This window comes from Hyperolius riggenbachi, chromosome 3 (assembly GCF_040937935.1).
Source record: "Hyperolius riggenbachi isolate aHypRig1 chromosome 3, aHypRig1.pri, whole genome shotgun sequence".
Classification (NCBI taxonomy): Eukaryota; Metazoa; Chordata; class Amphibia; order Anura; family Hyperoliidae; genus Hyperolius; species Hyperolius riggenbachi.
Genome location: NC_090648.1, coordinates 1280010 through 1292052, shown reverse-complemented (window position 1 = coordinate 1292052; position 12043 = coordinate 1280010).

Sequence of the window (12043 nt, the reverse complement as noted above, 5' to 3'; positions counted from 1 at the left end):
AAATGTCTGCTCTGGTCCATCAGGTAGCTTGCTGTAAAGATGTCTGGGGACTTCTGCTTGTAGAATTACTAGAAGGATGCTGTTCTGTAAAATGTCTGCTCTGGTCCACCAGGTGGCTTGCTGTAAAGATGTCTGGGGTCTTCTGCTCATAGAATTACTAGAAGGATGCTGTTCTGTAAAATGTCTGCTCTGGTCCACCAGGTGGCTTGCTGTAAAGATGTCTGGGGACTTCTCATAGAATGACTAGAAGGATGTTCTGTAAAATGTCTGCTCTGGTCCATCAGGTGGCTTGCTGTGGAGATGTCTGGGGTCTTCTGCTCATAGAATTACTAGAAGGATGCTGTTCTGTAAAATGTCTGCTCTGGTCCACCAGGTGGCTTGCTGTGAAGATGTCTGGGGGCTTCTGCTCATAGAATTACTAGAAGGATGCTGTTCTGTAAAATGTCTGCTCTGGTCCATCAGGTGGCTTGCTGTAAAGATGTCTGGGGACTTCTGCTTATAGAATTACTAGAAGGATGTTCTGTAAAATGTCTGCTCTGGTCCATCAGGTGGCTTGCTGTAGAGATGTCTGGGGACTTCTGCTCATAGAATTACTAGAAGGATGTTCTGTAAAATGTCTGCTCTGGTCCACCAGGTGGCTTGCTGTAAAGATGTCTGAGGACTTCTGCTCATAGAATTACTAGAAGGATGCTGTTCTGTAAAATATCTGCTCTGGTCCATCAGGTGGCTTGCTGTGGAGATGTCTGGGGACTTCTGCTCATAGAATTACTAGAAGGATGCTGTTCTGTAAAATGTCTGCTCTGGTCCATCAGGTGGCTTGCTGTGGAGATGTCTGGGGTCTTCTGCTCATAGAATTACTAGAAGGATGTTCTGTAAAATGTCTGCTCTGGTCCACCAGGTGGCTTGCTGTGGAGATGTCTGGGGACTTCTGCTCATAGAATGACTAGAAGGATGCTGTTCTGTAAAATGTCTGCTCTGGTCCACCAGGTGGCTTGCTGTGGAGATGTCTGGGGTCTTCTGCTCAAAGAATTACTAGAAGGATGTTCTGTAAAATGTCTGCTCTGGTCCACCAGGTGGCTTGCTGTGGAGATGTCTGGGGACTTCTGCTCATAGAATTACTAGAAGGATGCTGTTCTGCAAAATGTCTGCTCTAGTCCACCAGGTGGCTTGCTGTGGAAATGTCTGGGGACTTCTGCTCATAGAATTACTAGAAGGATGTTCTGTAAAATGTCTGCTCTGGTCCACCAGGTGGCTTCATGTAGAGATGTCTGGGGACTTCTGCTCATAGAATGACTAGAAGGATGCTGTTCTGTAAAATGTCTGCTCTGGTCCACCAGGTGTCTTGCTGTGGAGATGTCTGGGGACTTCTGCTCATAGAAGTTACCCGTGCGAGACCATTACCCGTGTGAAAGCGATACCCGTGTGAGAGAGTTACCCATGCGAAAGCGATACCCATGTGAGTGTCTTACCCAGACTGGATCAAATGCAGGCCACACAAGCTTCAATAAGGTGTAATGTACTGTAATGCAGCAGCCTTTCTAGAGATGCAGTGAGGGAGGCGGGAACTGTGGCCACACTGGGACTCAGCCACAGAGAGGGACGCAGTGAGGGAGGCGGGAACTGTGGCCACACTGGAATTCAGCCACAGAGAGGGACGCAGTGAGGGAGGCGGGAACTGTGGCCACACTGGGACTCAGCCACAGAGAGGGACGCAGTGAGGGAGGCAGGAACTGTGGCCACACTGGGACTCAGCCACAGAGAGGGACGCAGTGAGGGAGGCGGGAACTGTGGCCACACTGGGACTCAGCCACAGAGAGGGATGCAGTGAGGGAGGCGGGAACTGTGGCCACACTGGGACTCAGCCACAGAGAGGGATGCAGCGAGGGAGGCGGGAACTGTGGCCACACTGGGACTCAGCCACAGGGAGGGATGCAGTGAAGGAGGCGGGAACTGTGGCCACACTATGACTCAGCCACAGAGAGGGACGCAGTGAGGAAGGCGGGAACTGTGGCCACACTGGAACTCAGCCACAGAGAGGGATGCAGTGAGGGAGGCGGGAACTGTGGCTACACTGGGACTCAGCCACAGAGAGGGATGCAGTGAGGGAGGCGGGAACTGTGGCCACACTGGGACTCAGCCACAGGGAGGGATGCAGTGAAGGAGGCGGGAACTGTGGCCACACTATGACTCAGCCACAGAGAGGGACGCAGTGAGGAAGGCGGGAACTGTGGCCACACTGGAACTCAGCCACAGAGAGGGATGCAGTGAGGGAGGCGGGAACTGTGGCCACACTGGGACTCAGCCACAGAGAGGGACGCAGTGAGGGAGGCGGGAACTGTGGCCACACTATGACTCAACCACAGAGAGGGACGCAGTGAGGGAGGCGGGAACTGTGGCCACACTGGAACCCAGCCACAGAGAGGGATGCAGTGAGGGAGGCGGGAACTGTGGCCACACTATGACTCAGCCACAGAGAGGGACGCAGTGAGGGAGGCGGGAACTGTGGCCACACTGGAACTCAGCCACAGAGAGGGATGCAGTGAGGGAGGCGGGAACTGTGGCCACACTGGGACTCAGCCACAGAGAGGGATGCAGTGAAGGAGGCGGGAAATGTGGCCACACTATGACTCAGCCACAGAGAGGGACGCAGTGAGGGAGGCGGGAACTGTGGCCACACTGGAACTCAGCCACAGAGAGGGATGCAGTGAGGGAGGCGGGAACTGTGGCCACACTGGGACTCAGCCACAGAGAGGGACGCAGTGAGGGAGCCGGGAACTGTGGCCACACTGGAACTCAGCCACAGAGAGGGATGCAGTGAGGGAGGCGGGAACTGTGGCCACACTGGGACTCAGCCACAGAGAGGGATGCAGTGAAGGAGGCGGGAACTGTGGCCACACTATGACTCAGCCACAGAGAGGGACGCAGTGAGGGAGGCGGGAACTGTGGCCACACTGGAACTCAGCCACAGAGAGGGATGCAGTGAGGGAGGCGGGAACTGTGGCCACACTGGGACTCAGCCACAGAGAGGGACGCAGTGAGGGAGCCGGGAACTGTGGCCACACTGGGACTCAGCCACAGAGAGGGATGCAGTGAGGGAGGTGGGAGCTGTGGTCACACTGGGACTCAGCCACAGAGAGGGACGCAGTGAGGGATGCGGGAACTGTGGTCACACTGGGACTTAGCCACAGAGAGGGATGCAGTGAAGGAGGCGGGAACTGTGGCCACACTATGACTCAGCCACAGAGAGGGATGCAGTGAGGGAGGCGGGAACTGTGGCCACACTGGGACTCAGCCACAGAGAGGGACGCAGTGAGGGAGGCGGGAACTGTGGCCACACTGGGACTCAGCCACAGAGAGGGATGCAGTGAGGGAGGCGGGAACTGTGGCCACACTGGGACTCAGCCACAGAGACGGATGCAGTGAGGGAGGTGGGAACTGTGGCCACACTGGAACTCAGCCACAGAGAGGGATGCAGTGAGGGAGGCGGGAACTGTGGCCACACTGGGACTCAGCCACAGAGAGGGATGCAGTGAAGGAGGCGGGAACTGTGGCCACACTATGACTCAGCCACAGAGAGGGACGCAGTGAGGGAGGCGGGAACTGTGGCCACACTGGAACTCAGCCACAGAGAGGGATGCAGTGAGGGAGGCGGGAACTGTGGCCACACTGGGACTCAGCCACAGAGAGGGACGCAGTGAGGGAGCCGGGAACTGTGGCCACACTGGGACTCAGCCACAGAGAGGGATGCAGTGAGGGAGGTGGGAGCTGTGGTCACACTGGGACTCAGCCACAGAGAGGGACGCAGTGAGGGATGCGGGAACTGTGGTCACACTGGGACTTAGCCACAGAGAGGGATGCAGTGAAGGAGGCGGGAACTGTGGCCACACTATGACTCAGCCACAGAGAGGGATGCAGTGAGGGAGGCGGGAACTGTGGCCACACTGGGACTCAGCCACAGAGAGGGACGCAGTGAGGGAGGCGGGAACTGTGGCCACACTGGGACTCAGCCACAGAGACGGATGCAGTGAGGGAGGTGGGAACTGTGGCCACACTGGAACTCAGCCACAGAGAGGGATGCAGTGAGGGAGGCGGGAACTGTGGCCACACTGGGACTCAGCCACAGAGAGGGACGCAGTAAACGAAGGGGGAGCTGAGGCCACACTGGGACTGGGGTATTACAATGAGGTTTGTGAGTCCACGGGGGGGGGGGGGGGGGCAATTTTTTACACCCTCATCCTGGCCTGCTGTAATGCAAGCATGTGGGGCCCTTCACACACCAACACCCCAATCTACCCTGCAGGGAGCCTATCTATGGGGTGTAATGCTGTTATGCAAGCTTTGGGGGGGGGGGGTTCTGGCTACACTATGTATGAATGGCTGAGGCGAAATAGGTGGAAGGTTACAGACCAGGTAATGGATGGTCCTGGACTGAGGCCATTGGTGGACATGAAACATGCCTTCACATCTGGACAGCTCAGCAGTATGGGCTGGTGCTCTGATTTCCTGGGCGATGGATGCTGGAGAGCTTTGTTCAATCAATAAACATGTAAACATTGTGTTTTCTTCATTGTCTTCTGGCATGTTGCTAAGTATAGTTTATATTACATCTTAGATTGTTATGTAGTTTATACTGTATGTAGTAGGATTGCCATCCTCATTGGTACTATAGGCAGAACTTCACCCAACCAACAATAACATTGCTTAACACTCTAATGCTGGCTACACACTGAGATTTTCTGGCCAACTTACTGTCAGATTGATTATTTCCAACATGACAAATTTGCTTTCCTATCAATTTCCATGCACTTTAATAGGAAATCGGTCGGAAAGCAAATCGTACATGTTGGAAATAATCAATCTGACAGTAAATCTGCCAGAAAATCTCCTAGTGTGTAGCCAGCATTACAAATACAGACACGCACTCCAGGCTGGGAACACTAGACAGTGGCTTTCCTCATTGGGTATAAACTATTTACAGCTAAGAACTCAATTATTGGAAATCTTTCTTACAGTTTACTTCAACTTTTAAAAACATAAATGCACGTAACATATTCTTACTCATCTGACCAATGTGGCCCAGACAAGTCTTAAAGGGGAACTTCAGCCTAAACAAACATACTGTCATCAAGTTACAATAGTTATGTTAATTAGAATAGATAGGTAATATAATCTCTTACCCACCCTGTTTTAAAAGAACAGGCAAATGTTTGTGATTTATGAGCGTTGCCATCTTTGTCATGGGGGCTGCCATCTTTGTCATGGGGGCAGCCATCTTTTTGGTTGAAAGGAGGTGACAAGGAGCAGAAGACACAGTTCCAACTATCCTGTGTCCTGATTACCCCTCCCAGCTGCACACACTAGGCTTCAAATGTCAAATTCAAAATGTAAAAAAATTGCACCAAAACAGCAGAAAGAGAACAACAAAATCAGAAATCCCATCATGCTTTGCACAGCATCAGGGGAAAAAAGCCCGGGCAGTTTTCTTCTGTGCAGCTAAAAATGAGGCTTGTATAAGAGAAACAAAGTTCTGATGCTGTGAAACTGTTAAAGAAACACCAAGCCATCTCAGTGCTGCTGAGTCGATTTTTAGTCTGGAGGCTCACTTTAACATCGTCTTTAAAGCGGGAGTGTCACCATAAAAATCAAATCTCAACAGCAACTGGTCTGAGTGTATTAAGTGATAAAGATGCTAATCCTGCATTTAAAACTTGCAAAACTTTTTCTGCTGTTATGGTTTGGAGTTATCACATACTTTAGGAGCACTGGGCCTTTAATTGCCATTGCCATCGGCTGGCAAAACAGTTGCATGCTGGGGGTCTTTTTTTATCTATAATATATTCCTCCTCTTCCTTGTATTTCCCCTCCTTCTAATGACATAAACCAGTGCACTTCCTAGTATAGCCCTCAGTGGGAGTGTCTGAAGACTCTGGAAGGAGGGCGGGTAACCAATACACAATTAGCAAGAGGCGAAAAGAGAGTGAGGGAGGAAATTAAGAATTAACTTCATTCAAAGGTAACCAAGATGGAAACTGTCTAGAATAGGATTCTCTGCTTTTCCTTTATAGAATTCACAGGAATCATAACGTGGACAGTGCACGCCATCATTAGTCTGCATGGGCGGATCGTTACAGTCTGCATGGGCGGATCGTTACAGTCTGCATGGGCGGATCGTTACAGTCTGCAAGGGCGGATCGTTACAGTCTGCACGGGCGGATCGTTACAGTCTGCACGGGCGGATCGTTACAGTCTGCACGGGCGGATCGTTACAGTCTGCACGGGCGGATCGTTAGTCTGCACGGGCGGATCGTTACAGTCTGCACGGGCGGATCGTTACAGTCTGCACGGGCGGATCGTTACAGTCTGCACGGGCGGATCGTTACAGTCTGCACGGGCGGATCGTTACAGTCTGCACGGGCGGATCGTTACAGTCTGCACGGGCGGAGCGTTACAGGCTGCACGGGCGGATCGCTACAGTCTGCACGGGCGGATCGTTATAGTCTGCACGGGCGGATCGTTACAGTCTGCAAGGGCGGATCGTTACAGTCTGCACGGGCGGATCGTTACAGTCTGCAAGGGGGGATCGTTACAGTCTGCACGGGCGGATCGCTACAGTCTGCAAGGGCGGATCGTTATAGTCTGCACGGGCGGATCGTTACAGTCTGCACGGGCGGATCGTTACAGTCTGCACGGGCGGAGCGTTACAGGCTGCACGGGCGGATCGTTACAGTCTGCACGGGCGGATCGTTACAGTCTGCACGGGCGGAGCGTTACAGGCTGCACGGGCGGATCGTTACAGTCTGCACGGGCGGAGCGTTACAGGCTGCACGGGCGGATCGTTACAGTCTGCAAGGGCGGATCGTTACAGTCTGCACGGGCGGATCGTTACAGTCTGCAAGGGGGGATCGTTACAGTCTGCACGGGCGGATCGCTACAGTCTGCAAGGGCGGATCGTTATAGTCTGCACGGGCGGATCGTTACAGTCTGCACGGGCGGATCGTTACACTCTGCACGGGCGGATCGTTACACTCTGCACGGGCGGATCGCTACAGTCTGCACGGGCGGATCGTTACAGTCTGCAAGGGCGGATCGTTACAGTCTGCACGGGCGGATCGTTACAGTCTGCAAGGGCGGATCGTTACAGTCTGCACGGGCGGATCGCTACAGTCTGCACGGGCGGATCGCTACAGTCTGCACGGGCGGATCGCTACAGTCTGCACGGGCGGAGCGTTACAGTCTGCACGGGCGGATCGTTACAGTCTGCACGGGCGGATCGTTACAGTCTGCACGGGCGGATCGTTACAGTCTGCATGGGCGGAGCGTTACAGTCTGCACGGGCGGATCGTTACAGTCTGCACGGGCGGATCGTTACAGTCTGCACGGGCGGATCGTTACAGTCTGCAAGGGCGGATCGTTACAGTCTGCACGGGCGGATCGTTACAGTCTGCACGGGCGGATCGTTACAGTCTGCATGGGCGGATCGTTAGTCTGCATGGGCGGATCGTTAGTCTGCACGGGCGGATCGCTACAGTCTGCACGGGCGGATCGTTATAGTCTGCACGGGCGGATCGTTACAGTCTGCACGGGCGGATCGTTACAGTCTGCATGGGCGGATCGTTAGTCTGCATGGGCGGATCGTTAGTCTGCACGGGCGGATCGCTACAGTCTGCACGGGCGGATCGTTATAGTCTGCACGGGCGGATCGTTACAGTCTGCACGGGCGGATCGTTACAGTCTGCACGGGCGGATCGTTACAGTCTGCATGGGCGGAGCGTTATAGTCTGCACGGGCGGATCGTTACAGTCTGCATGGGCGGATCGTTACAGTCTGCAAGGGCGGATCGTTACAGTCTGCACGGGCGGATCGTTACAGTCTGCACGGGCGGATCGTTACAGTCTGCATGGGCGGATCGTTAGTCTGCATGGGCGGATCGTTAGTCTGCACGGGCGGATCGCTACAGTCTGCACGGGCGGATCGTTATAGTCTGCACGGGCGGATCATTACAGTCTGCACGGGCGGATCGCTACAGTCTGCACGGGCGGATCGCTACAGTCTGCACGGGCGGAGCGTTACAGTCTGCACGGGCGGATCGTTACAGTCTGCATGGGCGGATCGTTACAGTCTGCAAGGGCGGATCGTTATAGTCTGCACGGGCGGATCGTTATAGTCTGCACGGGCGGATCGTTATAGTCTGCACGGGCGGAGCGTTAGTCTGCATGGGCGGATCGTTACAGTCTGCATGGGCGGATCGTTACAGTCTGCATGGGCGGATCGTTACAGTCTGCATGGGCGGATCGTTACAGTCTGCATGGGCGGATCGTTACAGTCTGCAAGGGCGGATCGTTACAGTCTGCATGGGCGGATCGTTACAGTCTGCAAGGGCGGATCGTTATAGTCTGCACGGGCGGATCGTTATAGTCTGCACGGGCGGATCGTTACAGGCTGCACGGGCGGAGCGTTACAGGCTGCACGGGCGGATCGCTCCGCTCCAGTCTGATTTCTTGCTGTGGCATAGGGCAGTGAGCAAGGAGATAACACTGAGTCTGGGGATGTTTTTTCATTGAATAAACTCTCCATTTTGTATTGGAGACTACTACCCTCTATTTGTAGCATCTTCAGTGCCCGGTTTTGTCGCTGTCTTACAGTTTGTGGCATGAGTGGTTTGTGTTCTCATGAATGATGACAGATTGTCTGAGAGAAAAGCCGGATTCTGGAAAATGTCACTGAAGCTTCTCCTGACTGAATGGTCAATTAATGTGTAATGTGCTCAATAATGTCACCTTTGTCATCTCCCTCCCCCCTCCCAGTGTCACAGGCGGGCATGATGAGCGGCTGAGGGACAGATGGTGACACTAATTCCAACATAATCCTTAGCACTAATACGGGGAACATCTGTGCCAGGAATTAACACTCACACTGCTGGACAGAGTGTCTTCACTGCCCGGAAATCCAAACATCCAGCCCAATATATCTCTGTATAGGATGTGTCACCAGGAGCCTGCTGTCACCTTATGTCACCTCCAGCCAGTGGTGACCATATCCCAGCCAAAGAGTGTGTGCTCCCCCAACATCCAGCCCAATCTATCTCTGTACAGGATGTGTCACCAGGAGCCTGCTGTCACCTTATGTCACCTCACCTCCAGCCAGTGGTGGCCATATCCCAGCCCCAGCCAGAGAGTGTGTGCTCCCCCAACACCCAGCCCAATATATCTCTGTACAGGATGTGTCACCAGGGGCCTGCTGTCACCTTATGTCACCTCCAGCCAGTGGTGGCCATATCCCAGCCAGAGAGTGTGTGCACCCCCAACATCCAGCCCAATATATCTCTGTACAGGATGTGTGTCACCAGGAGTCTGCTGTCACCTTATGTCACCTCCAGCCAGTGGTGGCCATATCCCAGCCCCAGCCAGAGAGTGTGTGCTCCCCCAACACCCAGCCCAATATATCTCTGTACAGGATGTGTCACCAGGGGCCTGCTGTCACCTTATGTCACCTCCAGCCAGTGGTGGCCATATCCCAGCCAGAGAGTGTGTGCACCCCCAACATCCAGCCCAATATATCTCTGTACAGGATGTGTGTCACCAGGAGTCTGCTGTCACCTTATGTCACCTCCAGCCAGTGGTGGCCATATCCCAGCCCCAGCCAGAGAGTGTGTGCTCCCCCAACATCCAGCCCAATATATCTCTGTACAGGATGTGTGTCACCAGGAGCCTGCTGTCACCTTATGTCACCTCCAGCCAGTGGTGGCCATATCCCAGCCAGAGAGTATGTGCTCCCCCAACATCCAGCCCAATATATCTCTGTACAGGATGTGTCACCAGGAGCCTGCTGTCACCTCCAGCCAGTGGTGACCATATCCCAGCCCCAGCCAGAGAGTGTGTGCTCCCCCAACATCCAGCCCAATATATCTCTGTACAGGATGTGTGTCACCAGGGGTCTGCTGTCACCTTATGTCACCTCCAGCCAGTGGTGGCCATATCCCAGCCCCAGCCAGAGAGTGTGTGCTCCCCCAACATCCAGCCCAATATATCTCTGTACAGGATGTGTCACCAGGAGCCTGCTGTCACCTTATGTCACCTCCAGCCAGTGGTGGCCATATCCCAGCCCCAGCCAGAGAGTGTGTGCTCCCCCAACATACAGCCCAATATATCTCTGTACAGGATGTGTCACCAGGGGTCTGCTGTCACCTTATGTCACCTCCAGCCAGTGGTGGCCATATCCCAGCCCCAGCCAGAGAGTGTGTGCTCCCCCAACATCCAGCCCAATATATCTCTGTACAGGATGTGTCACCAGGAGCCTGCTGTCACCTTATGTCACCTCCAGCCAGTGGTGGCCATATCTCAGCCCCAGCCAGAGAGTGTGTGCTCCCCCAACATCCAGCCCAATATATCTCTGTACAGGATGTGTCACCAGGAGCCTGCTGTCACCTTATGTCACCTCCAGCCAGTGGTGGCCATATCCCACCCCCAGCCAGAGAGTGTGTGCACCCCCAACATCCAGCCCAATATATCTCTGTACAGGATGTGTCACCAGGAGCCTGCTGTCACCTTATGTCACCTCCAGCCAGTGGTGGCTATATCCCAGCCAGAGAGTGTGTGCACCCCCCAACATCCAGCCCAATATATCTCTGTACAGGATGTGTCACCAGGGGCCTGCTGTCACCTTATGTCACCTCCAGCCAGTGGTGACCATATCCCAGCCAGAGAGTGTGTGCTCCCCCAACATCCAGCCCAATATATCTCTGTACAGGATGTGTCACCAGGAGCCAGCTGTCACCTTATGTCACCTCCAGCCAGTGGTAACCATATCCCAGGACCAGCCAGAGAGTGTGTGCTCCCCCAACATCCAGCCCAATATATCTCTGTACAGGATGTGTGTCACCAGGAGCCTGCTGTCACCTTATGTCACCTCCAGCCAGTGGTGACCATATCCCAGCCCCAGTCAGAGAGTGTGTGCTCCCCCAACACCCAGCCCAATATATCTCTGTACAGGATGTGTGTCACCAGGAGCCTGCTGTCACCTTATGTCACCTCCAGCCAGTGGTGACCATATCCCAGCCAGAGAGTGTGTGCTCCCCCAACATTCAGCCCAATATATCTCTGTACAGGATGTGTCACCAGGAGCCTGCTGTCACCTTATGTCACCTCCAGCTAGTGGTGGCCCTATCCCAGCCCCAGCCAGAGAGTGTGTGCTCCCCCAACACCCAGCCCAATATATCTCTGTACAGGATGTGTCACCAGGGGTCTGCTGTCACCTTATGTCACCTCCAGCCAGTGGTGGCCATATCCCAGCCCCAGCCAGAGAGTGTGTGCACCCCCAACATCCAGCCCAATATATCTCTGTACAGGATGTGTCACCAGGAGCCTGCTGTCACCTTATGTCACCTCCAGCCAGTGGTGGCCATATCCCAGCCCCAGCCAGAGAGTGTGTGCTCCCCCAACATCCAGCCCAATATATCTCTGTACAGGATGTGTCACCAGGAGCCTGCTGTCCCCTTATGTCACCTCCAGCCAGTGGTGGCCATATCCCAGCCCTAGCCAGAGAGTGTGTGCTCCCCCAACATCCAGCCCAATATATCTCTGTACAGGATGTGTCACCAGGAGCCTGCTGTCACCTTATGTCACCTCCAGCCAGTGGTGGCCATATCCCAGCCCCAGCCAGAGAGTGTGTGCACCCCCAACATCCAGCCCAATATATCTCTGTACAGGATGTGTCACCAGGAGCCTGCTGTCACCTTATGTCACCTCCAGCCAGTGGTGGCCATATCCCAGCCCCAGCCAGAGAGTGTGTGCTCCCCCAACATCCAGCCCAATATATCTCTGTACAGGATGTGTCACCAGGAGCCTGCTGTCCCCTTATGTCACCTCCAGCCAGTGGTGGCCATATCCCAGCCCCAGCCAGAGAGTGTGTGCTCCCCCAACATCCAGCCCAATATATCTCTGTACAGGATGTGTCACCAGGAGCCTGCTGTCACCTTATGTCACCTCCAGCCAGTGGTGGCCATATCCCAGCCCCAGCCAGAGAGTGTGTGCACCCCCAACATCCA